We start from the raw sequence: 13,208 nt of genomic DNA on the forward strand, positions 1-13,208 counted from the left end.
GGACTTAGCACCCTCTCCAACCAATGCCCAAAAGGGAAACCGGGGAAATGCAATGTGACCATGAGACTTAGCTCAGTTGATAAATATTTTTCGTTTAATTAATACTCCCTTCGTCCGCCATTAGGAGTCCCATTTATAAGCGGCACGGGTTTTAAAAAATGTTAAGAAAAGTGGGTGAAAAAAAGTTAGTGGAATAGGAGTCCCACTTGTATATATTAATTTTAAATAAAATATGAGTGGAATGAGTTGTGGAAGGTGGGACCCTATTACCATTTATGATAAAAGTGAACCGGGACTCTTATTCGTGAACGGACTAAAATGCAAAAACGAGACTTCTATTCGCGGACGGAGGGAGTACTTCTTTCGTTCTCATTAATTGTTCATTTTTGTTATTTTCGTCCGTCCTCTATTAAACTTTTACTTTTACCATAAGTGGTAAGTAGACCTCACATTTTTACTAATTTTTTTCACTCACATTTTATTATAAATTAATAAATAATAATGAGACTCATTTCCACTAACTTTTATCACTTACTTTTTATATTTCTTAAAATCCGTATCAGAATCAAAATGAACAATTAGTGGAGGACGGAGGGGGCAGTAAGTGGGGGAATTATTCACTCATTATCAATTTTTATAATTATCAAACCTATCCAAACACTGATATTTTTATGTGACTCCAAACCTCGACACATTAGAAGGAGATGGCTTTAACTTCACAACTTAATTAGTTTTCCTCATCTTCTCTAAAATACTTAATTAATTTTCATATGATGGATAATTCTAGTCATAGTTTTTCATTAGCCCTTTTCTGACTTCTTATTACTTGTTTCTTTTTTATTTAAGAGTTAAATAAATATAAAAAAGAGTGGAAATTTTTTTACATATCCGATAAGTATTACACAAAAGTGGGGAGCTAAAATAGTATTTACAAAACTTGTAATGCAATTTACTCATGAACATCTACACGAGAACTAAATACATTTAAGACACTGAAGCATTAAGACACTTGAATGTATGCAGATTCACGGTGCAACCACTCTAATTAAATTATGTTATCTCTGGGATACCAACCGCCAGCGCCTTGTCCGTCCTCCGATTTACTGGTTTCGACCCCTACCACACACTTGATGTCTCTCTCGCTTTTCATCCCACCATTCCGGCATCCATGGTCCATTGTGTCAAATTAAATCCAGAATTGGTAGCCAGGTTCAAGATCTATAATGCATGATATCTCTCTTTACTCATGACTATTCTGACTCCGTCGTTGGAATTGAGAATATCTACCAAGAGTCAAGAGATATGATATGCTTGGAAATTTGTTTGGAAACTATATGTGAATTACAGGCTCATCAGGTATGATAATATCTCAATCTCAGACAACACTAAATTGACAATACTATATAGTCTTAGTATATTAAATTGGCAAAATACTAAAAACCACAAATCCCCAATCTTGTTCAAATTCCACCCAAAATAAAAGCAATTACTACTACAACTTCCAACAGAAACATGTACAGTTGATAGATAGAGTTCAATTATTTTTGCAGTTCCATCGTTAAAAAGGACTCCTAGAAGTTAAAAAATTATTGGATGTGATGTTGTGATAAATCAAGTCAATGTCATGAATGTTCATAATCATCTTGCCATTCCAACTATTCCCAACAACGATCTTGATTCTTAAGGACCATAAGAGCATCTCCAATAGCGGCTAGCCGATTCGCGTCGCTAGCCGGTCGGCTAGCCGAACCATTGGAATCGGCCAGCGCAATTTCGGCGAGATAATAGGCGAGCGCACGCCGATTTGCGAGCGCTGACCGATGCGCTGGCCCCATTGTGGCGTGCTGATCGGCGAGCGATCGGCCATCGCTATTTTTTATTTTTTAAAATTTTTTGAAAAACTATATATACGCGATTTTAGTTTCATTTTCATTTGCACCACTTGTTTTAACGAGTTTTCTCTCTCTCTAAATTTCTATACAGAAGCAACATCGAGCGATGAGTAACGCGGGTGGTAGCAGTGGTGGTAGTGGTGGGGATGCTGAGGAGTACGAATGGCAGATGAACGAGGCTATGGTAGCCTACATGAACCGCGAGATAGAGCGGTACATGCGAAGGGTCGAACAGCAGGCGGTACCTCACCCTCCACCCGTTGTCCACCGCCGAGCAGTGATTGATCGGGATCACGTAGCTGCACATCAGCGGCTATATGACGACTACTTCGCTCCGGACCCGCGGTTTCCCGCAAACATGTTCAGGCGACGTTTTAGAATGCGCATGGAGTTGTTTATGCGTATCGTTGACTCTTTGGAGCGTCGATATCTGTATTTCCGCTTCAGGCACGATGCGGCTGGCAGACCCGACCACACCCCTATTCAAAAGTGCACGGCGGCAATCAGGCAGTTGGCCTACGGAGGCGCGGCAGACATGTGGGATGAGTACCTCCACATCGGTGAGTCGGCAGCCCTGGAATGTCTGATGTATTTCTGTCAGGGCGTGATTGAAATATTCCGTGATCAGGACCTTCGAAGCCCTACCCCCCAAGATTGTCAGGATCTGATGCAGATGCACAGGGAGCAGCATGGGTTCCCCGGGATGTTAGGTAGCATAGATTGTATGCATTGGGAGTGGAAGAACTGTCCGACTGCCTGGAAGGGGGCCTACACGACCGGCTACAAGGGAAAGAATCCCACGATGATCCTCGAGGCCGTAGCTGATTACCGACTGTGGATCTGGCATGCGTCGTTTGGGGTAGCCGGGTCGAATAACGACCTCAACGTCCTCAACTCGTCACCCCTCTTCAAGCCACGGAACGGTCACTCCTAGCGTACGACGTGGGGTACCTCACGATGAAGCCGGCCGCCTCCAGGAATATGCCGACATGCACCAAGTGGATGCTCATATTCAACTCCAAAATGATATAATTGAAGAGTTGTGGGCACGGAAGACTGTACGGCGATAGTTTTTTTCTTTATTATGTATTTTTTTTAATGAATGTACTTTTTTTTTAAAATGAAATTAATATGTCTCCTAAATTTAATTCCGTAATTTATCATAAATTTAATTCCGTAAATTTAGTTGTTTTAAAATTATTTTTATTGCGGCTAGCCTGTGGCTAGCCTATTTGCTTAAAATGATGATGTGGCAGGTGGAATTTTAGTGCTGATGACATGGCAGGTTGAGAGAGTGGCTAGCCTGTGGCTGACCTAAAGCCATTGGAGATGCTCTAATAAAGCTGGAGATGACTTTTTTCACACTTATTTTAAAAAAAATAATAATAATTTGTTAAAATGAAGATTAAGTAAAGCAAGAGAGTGAATAATGTAGAAAAGACTTTCATATATGTTATCCTCTCTCTTACTTTACTTTCTCTTTACTTTAAATATATATTATTATTTTCTTAAATCACGTGAAAAAAAAACGTGTCATCTTAACTGGGACAAGGGACATGATTATTGTAATTTGCTCTATATTTAAAACTAAAAGGAAATCAATAGTTTCAATACTTGAAACGCTGAGGTGGCGGCTAATAGAGGGGCCGTATAATTGGGCTTTTATCATATAACCTTTATTTCTTCCAAATTTATATACTACCCAATAAATAAATTAGACCCAAATTTGGCCCATACCTTGCAAAACCACTTAAATACAGAGTGAATTAGTTTCATTTTATTTATTTATCTTAATTAATTTAAGTTAATTTATCTAGTTATAATTCCATTCGTATGTTTACCATCCATATCCCAATATATCAAATATTTGGTTATTTCTAACTTTTCTCAAATTAATTATAATTCAATACTTTTCTTAAATTTAATAAAATATTTTAGTAACAAGTCAATCGAAATTATGTATCCTTCACAAATTTCTCACACTATTATTAGTTTGAATTTACAAATTTCCAGGGAAAAACATAATAGTATCACCAAAACAATATTATTTCGGGGTAAATCAAGATCCAACACAAAATTTTACTTATAAGATATTAACAGAAAATTGCAAGATAACAAGACCTAAGCATAAACAAAACTCTTATGATTTGGTTTTGCAAAGACACAACTCTAGCTCTCGTACAAATATGTCGATACTCATGTTTGGATGAGAATAAGGTCGTGAGTGCTGATAATATGAGTATATTTATATGGTCATAGACTCATAGAGATAGAGTGCTTTGTTTGTTAAGTTATTATTGGGGGTAGGGAGGATTCAAGAGATGAATAGCCATCCATGACTAAAAATAATTAACAGATTGGAAAATAAAATTAAGAGGATAAGTGTGAGGGCATCAACTCTTATGATTTATTAAGAGTTATAATTGGGATTAGTCTGATGCACGGTCTAGATATTTGGAGAAGGGTCTTGACTAATTTAGAGACCGTCTTAGTAAAATTAACATAGAAAATATTTGTGAGATTTGTAAAGTTGTCAATGAAATCAAAATAATAGGATTCCTCAATTTATCATATTTCTCTAGATTTTATTTATAGTTTTAATTTAGGATTTTTTTTAAAATTTAAAATCTCAATTAATTGATCATCTAGATAATAAAAATTGGTTAATACTTGAATTTAATTAGATCATGTGAAGAATGAGCTACGATCAAGTTAGTGAGAATCGCACTCACTCGGACAAAACAACAAACACCTTCAATGCAACAGATAAACTAACAAGAAAAGAACTCAGAGATTTTACGTGGTTCGGCTCTTTCGAACCTACGTCCACGGGAGGGAAGATGGAGGTTGTATTAGTCACAGCTTTGGAACAATTACAAGACAACGATCAAGCTCAAGAACGAGCTGAACACTCTCACCAACACTAGCTATTCCTCACGCAATCTATTCTACGAAAACTCAACAAGAAAGATGCAATTTCAGCTAGATGATACAAGTGTTTCTCTCAATCTGTCGACTCACTCAAAGAAGAAACTCAACTTCTCTTGATGAATCTTTTTCTTGAACTCTTTGTTTTTGTTTACCCGATGAGAGGCCCTTTTATATCTCAGCTTCCCAAATCTAATTCAGCTCTAGTAACTGAATAACGAATAAACTTCTCACAACTAATTCCCCTTAACCGTTTCTGCTTTCAAGGAACCGAAGCTTCTTGGATGTGGCTGATTATAGGTCATCAAAACCAGCCTTATTTCCAACAGATCACTCGTCCATGTGGAAACGACACGTATGCTCACCATTGTTATACAACTATCAATGAACTTAATTTTTAGCTACGTTTTCTAGGATTATTTTCTTATTTCTATTTATTGATATGATTGGTTGTGCCAAAGTCTCAATTAACAGATCATCTAGATAATATAAATCGGTTTTTAGATCACCCATCCATGTGGAAACGACACGTATGCTCACCATTGTTATACTACTATCAATGAACTTAATTTGTAGCTATGTTTTCTAAGATTATTTTCTTATTTCTATTTATTGATATAATTGGTTGTGCCAAAATCTCAATTAATTGATCATCTAGATAATATAAATTTGGTTAATACTTGAATTTAATTAGACCACCCGTCCATGTGGAAACGACACGTATGCTCACCATAGTTATACTACTATCAATGAACTTAATTTTAAGCTATGTTTTCTAGGATTATTTTCTTATTTCTATTTATTGACATGATTGGTTTTGCGAGTCTGAATATTGTGTGAGACCATATCCAATAGTACTATAAAATTTAAAATATAATAGAACAATACCCATATTAGTACAACAAATCAATCATATTATAGGTTTTTGAAGAAAAAAAAATACTTATCTTTATGTTTGGACTAAAACTATAACAAAAACACTTTTCAAATTTTGATTTATTGCATTCAAGTCCAAATCAATTTATATTTATCAGAATAGAAGAAGTGAAGGAAGAGAAATTAAATACAGTGACAAAAAAATTTACATGAAGAAGGTAGCAGCGAGGAGAAGAAGAAGATGTGGAAAAATAACCTAATTTAACTCTATTTATATTTAGTTAGTTAGGCTATCCCATATTAGTATAAGTTAATATTATAACATGATTGGAAAATTTTAATTTATTACTGTCTTTGTCCTGCATTAACTGTCACATTTACTTTTCTGCACTCGTTTTGTAAAAATAATAATAAATAGTTAAGGAGAAATAATAAAGTAAGAGAGAGGATAATGTAAAGAAGACTCTTCTCTATCATATTCTCTCTCTTGTTTGACTATTTCTCGATTTTCACTATTTATTACTCCCTCCGTCCCGCTTTAGCAGTTCCATTGACTTTTCTGGCCTCTTTTTGTAAAAATGATAAAAAATAGTTAGAGTGGAGAAATGGTAAAGTAAGAGAGACAATAATGTAGATAAAACTCTTCTCTATATTATTCTCTCTCTTAATTTACCATTTCTCATCTTTAACTATTTTTTATTATTTTTACAAAAAGAGGGCAGAAAAGTCAATGGAACTGCTAAAGCGGGACGGAGGGAGTATCATTTTTACAAACGAGAGCAGAAAAGTAAATGTGACATTAATGCTGGACGGAGGTAATAGTATTTAACTAAACAAACAGACGTTTTGTTCCCAAATAGAGATTCCAGTTTAGATTAATATAAATCTGGCTACGATTGTTTTATTAGTTATACTCCTATTTTTTATAGTATTTTTATTATATTTAAATTTTCTAAATTATGTAATTATTTACTCCATTTAATCAGACTAGATTTTATATATAGTTATATTAATTACTATTAATTAATTTAATTTAATTATTGACAAAATGTCATATGGTTAGTATGTAATTTAGATAAAATATATAGGCATGATTGAAAAATATAAAAGAATAAGTGGGTGAGGAATATTCTTTTGAGTTTGAGTTTAGTGTAAATAGTTGGAGTAAAATGTATATCTAGTGTAACATTTATACTAAAATGAGTTTGAGTTTAGTGTAATGGTCGGAGATGCTATAAGAGTTAATTTATTCTTGATGCATGCAAAGCAATCGAGCCATCGAGGGCATGGATTATTCACCCGCATTAAATAAAGAAAAGTGAAAACCGGTGAATGTTGAATAAGTTGTAATATAGCTAGGTTATCCGCCTAAATAAATACGCTCGTCGGCCAATGTATATACTATAATTTGCAAGTACTTCTAAAAATGATTTAAGGAATTGGAAACTGAGATTGGTACACTGATCTCTTATTTCTACATAGTTGCATGCTTGTATGTATTAACTTGTAATGCTGTTAAAAAATTTAGAACGTACCAATTGGTACAAGAATCAGACTAGTATGTGTATTTGTAGAGCGAAAATAGGTCGACTTCCAATCGCATAGTCATGGCCTTCTGTTTATTTAATTAATGCATTAATGTATCTATCTCAGTTCAATAAGGAGCCGTTACTTATAAATACGCCTATCAACTAGTAATTAAGCTATAAGTACTACTCTATTTCACTATTTGTAATTTTGTATAAAAAGCTAAGAAAAAAATAGAGGCAGGGTTATCATATACCGAGGAGTGAGCAACTTTAAATTGTAACCCGTACTTATTTATATTCGTTGTACGTTAAGTAGAATAGATGCACATACATGTAATATAATTTAGGAGATTAATTGATTGATGATATTAAATTTTATTTATTAATGTGTGATTCATGAAGCCACTAAAATTTACAGTTCTCTCCGTCCATAAAAATTTGTTACTTATTTTCATTTCATACTTCTTTCACTTTTACCATTTGGCAATAGATACCACATTTCACTAATTCATTTCCACTCATATTTTAGTATAAAACTAGTATATAAAAGTAGGACCCACATGTAACTTACTTTTTCAACTCACTTTCTATTACTCCCTCCGTTCCATAGTAATGGAGGCGTTTCTTTTCGGCACAGAGATTAAAAAAATTGTGTTAGTGAGTTAAGTAAAGGGAAAATAAAGTAGAAAATGGAAAAGGTAAAGAGATGAAAAGAGAAAAAAGTAAGAGAGAGTAAAGTAGGTGTGAAAAAATGTGTTGACTTTTACTAAAAAAGGAAATGACTCTATTACTATAGAACGGACCAAAATGGCAAAATGACTCTATTACTATAGAACGGAAGGAGTACAATTCTTAAAACCCAGGTCAAATGGTGAAGAATTATAAAGGACAAAGGGAGTATGATTCAAGAATTTTTTTTTTGTCACACTTACATTTTTACTAATGTTCCCTCCGTCCACAAAAAATAGATCACTTTTGCCATTTTGGGATGTCCACAAAAAATAGATCACTTTCTAAAAATGGAAAGTTGATCTCTCATACTTTTTCCATTTTTTCTTCCCTCTCTCATACTTTACTCACTTTTTCTCCCTATCTCTCTTACTTTACCTACTTTTTTCCCTCATCTCTCTTACTTTACCAATTCTACATTAAAACCCGTGACGAAGAACAACAGATCTATTGTTTGTGGACGGAGGGAGTACTATTTTTTTGTAATGAACCCCACATTCTAATAACACATTCTAATAACATTTTAATATAAAACAAATACTTCATTCGTTCGCCAAAACCTGACACATATTGTCATTTCGGATTCGCGATTTAAAGATACATTTACTTTTTTCCATTTTTAGTTAGTAGACCACATACTCCAGTAACTCATTACAATTATATTTAAGTACCCCATGTCCCATAAAAATATGCGCATTTTTCATTTTCGTCCATCCCATAAAAATATGAGCATTTTCATTTATGTACAGTTGTTAATCGGACTTCAACAATGATGGGAAATCGACTGGAACTAAGGTTGCTGCACCTTAGCCTTTTTGCAGCTTTTTCTGACTTTTTCTATCATTTCTCAACAAAAACGTCAAAATATTAAAATGTATAACATATGCAATTTAAGACCATAATTTGTATGATTGGCATTTAAAACGACTCAAATCTAGGTCTTACAAACATGCAAAATCCTTGTTTGTCGTTGTCCCAACTCATTACCGATGTACATCAATTTATTTAGAGCATCTTCAACCATTTGCACTAAACTTAAACTCATTTTAGTGTAAATGTCATATCAAATATGATTTTACTCCAACCATTTGCACTAAACTTAAAGAGAATATTCTCTATATTATGCTTTTTTTACTCATAAATTTTGAAAAACTTTTGGGTTTGGGTTTAGTGCAAATCTAAAGATAGATTTTTTTTTTCTCAAAAATAAAAAATGAGATTTGTTTTGGAGTACTATTGGAGCTAATTACCTATCCCAATTTAGGTTTTAGTGTAACATTGGAGATGGTCTTACAACTTATACCACTAGGGCCACCATTAAACACTAATAATTGTTGTGAGAGAATAGAACAATTGTGTAATCGAGATAAACAGAAACGTAAAGAGATGCAGAATTTACGTGGTTCACAAACGTTGCGTTGGCTACATTTACGGCGGAAACGGAGAACATAAGTTATTTAGATTGTCAGATTACTGAGTTTTGTGTCCTACTCCTATATAAATAAGCACACAGATGATGGGCTAGGTCCAATACAATATTAAGGCCTAAAACAGAAACATATACAGATTCAAGGCATACTAACAATAATAATGTGTGTCGTACTATCCACTAATACTACTACTTTAACTACTATTCGCATCCTCTCTTTTAATTTACTAATTTTGCATTAATTGTTGTGCCATTTTCAAATGCACACATATTTTTATGAGCGAAGGGAATATAAAATTAATATATAAAAATGAGACTCACATTCTACTAACTTTCACTCATTTCCTTTATAAAGACATACAGTTTTTTAAACCCGTGCTGAATCTAAACGTCTTTTTAAATTACGGGCGGAGGGAGTGTAAAATTATACTCCATCCGTCCGCTATTAAATGTCCTATTTTTTCTTTTTCGTTCGTTCGCTCATAAAAGTCCCAATTCATTTTTCCTATTTTTAATAAGTCGACTCCTCATTCCACTAACCCAATTCACCCACATTTTATTATAAAAGTAATATATAAAAGTATAACTTACTTTCCACAAAATCAAAAAATTTCTTAAAATATGAAAATATTTAATAGTGGACTGATGAAGTAACCACATTCCACTAACCTTTTACACTCACTTAAAATCTGAGCCCGGTCAACTTATGCCAATTAATGGCGAATTATTCTGAATACAACAAAATCTTATAATATGCTATTTGACATTACCTAGATGGTTGAATGTTGATCATCCTAATTTCTCTAATTTGATCTTAATTTTGATATAAATTTTTTCTGTATTTTGTTCCATTCCCTATATATATTTACATATATTAGTTTTTATTTTTGGAATATTGAAAATACATTTTGATCCCTCTAGCCCATAATTTAGTAGTTCTGCGTGCTCTCTACTTTGTTAATTGTTTTTAGTTAGGGACCAATCTTGCCGTTTAGACTTAATAGCATAATTTCAACATTTATACATAACTAACTCTAGCTAGCTAGTTACATCCATAAAAGGAGCGAAATGGCATATCATTTTAAATATATGCCATTTTTATTTAAACATTTATCTAAATTTAGTGATTTCAAAGAAATAAAGATCACTTCACTTCTAAAAATGTAAAGATTGATTTAAATAATCGTTTTGTATTAAAAAATGTTTGATCTATGTATTACTTTGAAGATCAAACTCTTTTAACCAACATTAGCAACACAATCTTAGTAGATCTGCGGTCCTTTGTCTTTCTTTTATAATTAATCTACTCGCTAATGTAATGCGTACACTACAACAACAAAAAAACTGTTAAGGACAATTTTAATACAATTAAAGATGCTATTTGGATTGCGGAAAATTCGAGTCTGGCTACAAATTTTCGGACTGCATTATCATATCTACTTACCTTCACTAACATAAATTGCACGGCGTTCAACTACTTGTTTGTGCATAGACAAGTGATCAATGTATAACTCAATCTTAATGCATTACTAGAGAACAAATCTCAGTTGTTAGATCAAAAATTGAAAAGATGAGATCGATGTATTTTAAAAATATGGAATTTACTATAAGGACGTTTTGATTCACTCCGTGTTTTCAAATCCATTTTATGAACTAAATGCCTTTATAGTGAACTAAACGCTCTTATAGTAAACTACAACGTCCTTATAATTAAATAGACCTAAGTCACTCAGTGTTATGAACTAAAACCTTTATAGTTAATTAAAACGTTTTTATAGTAAACTCCGTGTTTTGGTTTGTAGTTAACATAGCGGTTGCGCTATATGATATTTTGAACATTCACTTACAATTGATAAAAAATAGTTGTAGTATTAAGTTTTTATAGAGGAAATTAGGCACTGTAATTAGTATGTATTCAAACACGTGAAAAAATATACTACACTGTATTGATTAAAATAACTCTATTCGTAAACTAGTACAATAGAAATAAAAAATACCAGTAGTACGTAGCTACCTAGTTCAAAACACACTAGTCATCACGAAAGTGGCCATAGCTGCCATAAATTTATATACTTCTCCATAAGCTTTTTTTCTTGAGTCATGAATCCAGGGTTGCCAATTCAGAGCCGAAATTAAATGATTAAACCAGACACATGATATAATCAAAACCTAATTCAAAAGATCAGGAGTAAAAAATATGGGGTTGTTAGATTACCCGGAGCTTATTCTGTTAATCCCACTTATAGCATACATAGTAACGAGAAGAGGAAAGGAAATCCTCACCCCGACGAACTGGCCGGTGCTGGGAATGCTCCCGGGCGTCCTCCTCAATCTCCACAGCCCCCACGAATACTTGACTCAATTCTTCCACGACCGCGGCACCACCCTCGAGTTCAAGGGCCCGTGGCTCTCCGGCATGAACATGGTCATCACCTGCGACCCGGCCAACATCCACCACGTCTTCAGCCGCAACTTCTCCAACTACCCCAAGGGCCCCGAGTTCCGCAAGATTTTCAATGTTTTGGGCGATGGAATATTCGGGGCCGACTTTGGCCTCTGGGAGGTCCACCGCAAGACCACACTTTCGCAGCTCAGCCACGCTACGTTTATGGCTCACCTCGAGGCCACCGTGTGGGGCAAGGTGGAGGCCGGCCTCCTCCCCTTGCTCCGCGGCTTTTGTGAAAGGGGTGATGAGTTTGATCTGCAGGATATATTCCAGCGCCTGACGTTTGACAATATTTGCAAGCTTGTGTTGGATCATGATCCCTGCAGCTTGTCCCCCGGGCTCCCGCACATCCCGTGCGAGAAGGCGTTTAGTGCCGTTGGGGAGCCGCTGTTGTACCGCCACGTCATCCCAGAGTTCATCTGGAGGATCCAGGCGCGGCTCAACATCGGGAGGGAGAGGATGCTGGCGGACGCAGCGCATGTGTTTCATGAATTCATCTATTCACGAATTGGATTGGGATCTGATGAGGAAGGGAAAGGGTTTAACATGTTGAGGGCTTTTGAGAGGATGTATTTGGATAAGAATCTTGGGCCGGCGGCCGGGTTGAGGGATTTTCTCAAGGATACTTCGCTCAACCTGATGTTCGCCGGCAGGGACACCACCAGCACCGCTCTCACTTGGCTTTTCTGGCTCGTCGCGCAGAATCCAGCCACGGAGAAGAAAATCAGGGAGGAAATCAAGATTGGATTGAACCAAATGAATGGAAATAAATGGAGATATTTTACCTCCCAGGAGTCAAACAAGCTGAGATATCTGCACGGAGCTCTGTGCGAGTCGCTGAGGCTGTACCCGCCTGTGGCGATGGAGCACAAGGCGCCGCTCCGGCCGGATGTTCTTCCGAGCGGGCATTACCTCGAGAGTAACTCGAGGCTCATAGTGAGCTTCTATTCGGTTGGTAGAATGGAGAGCGTGTGGGGGAAGGATTGCTTGGAGTTCAAGCCGGAGAGGTGGATTTCTGAGAGTGGGAAGATCAAACACGAGCCGTCGTATAAGTTTCCGGCGTTCAACGCGGGGCCGAGGACGTGCCTAGGGAAGGAGATGGCGTTTATACAGATGAAGATGGTGGCGGCGGCTATTATTTACCATTACCATGTTGAACTGGTTGAGGGGCATCCAGTTTATCCTCGTGACTCGGTGATTCTTCAAGCCAAGTATGGGTTGAAAGTGAGGTTATCTGCCGTTGACTCGTGAATCATAATTTCGTTTTTAAAAATATGTTACGTTTAATCAACTGTAATTTTATACTGAGCTAGTGAAATTAATTAGGTTATTGTATTAAGAATAATACAACTAATTAACAAGAATCAGATACAAGTTAA

General features: G+C 35.5%; 1 pseudogene; it reads left to right on the forward strand.

The window, feature by feature from the left end:
- The first annotated feature begins 11,435 nt into the window (after positions 1-11,435).
- Positions 11,436-13,208, forward strand: LOC125191181 (alkane hydroxylase MAH1 pseudogene; annotated as a pseudogene).

The sequence above is a fragment of the Salvia hispanica genome, chromosome 5 (assembly GCF_029641045.1).
Source record: "Salvia hispanica isolate PSC_SH4W2 chromosome 5, Shi_PSC_v1, whole genome shotgun sequence".
NCBI classification, from domain to species: domain Eukaryota; kingdom Viridiplantae; phylum Streptophyta; class Magnoliopsida; order Lamiales; family Lamiaceae; genus Salvia; species Salvia hispanica.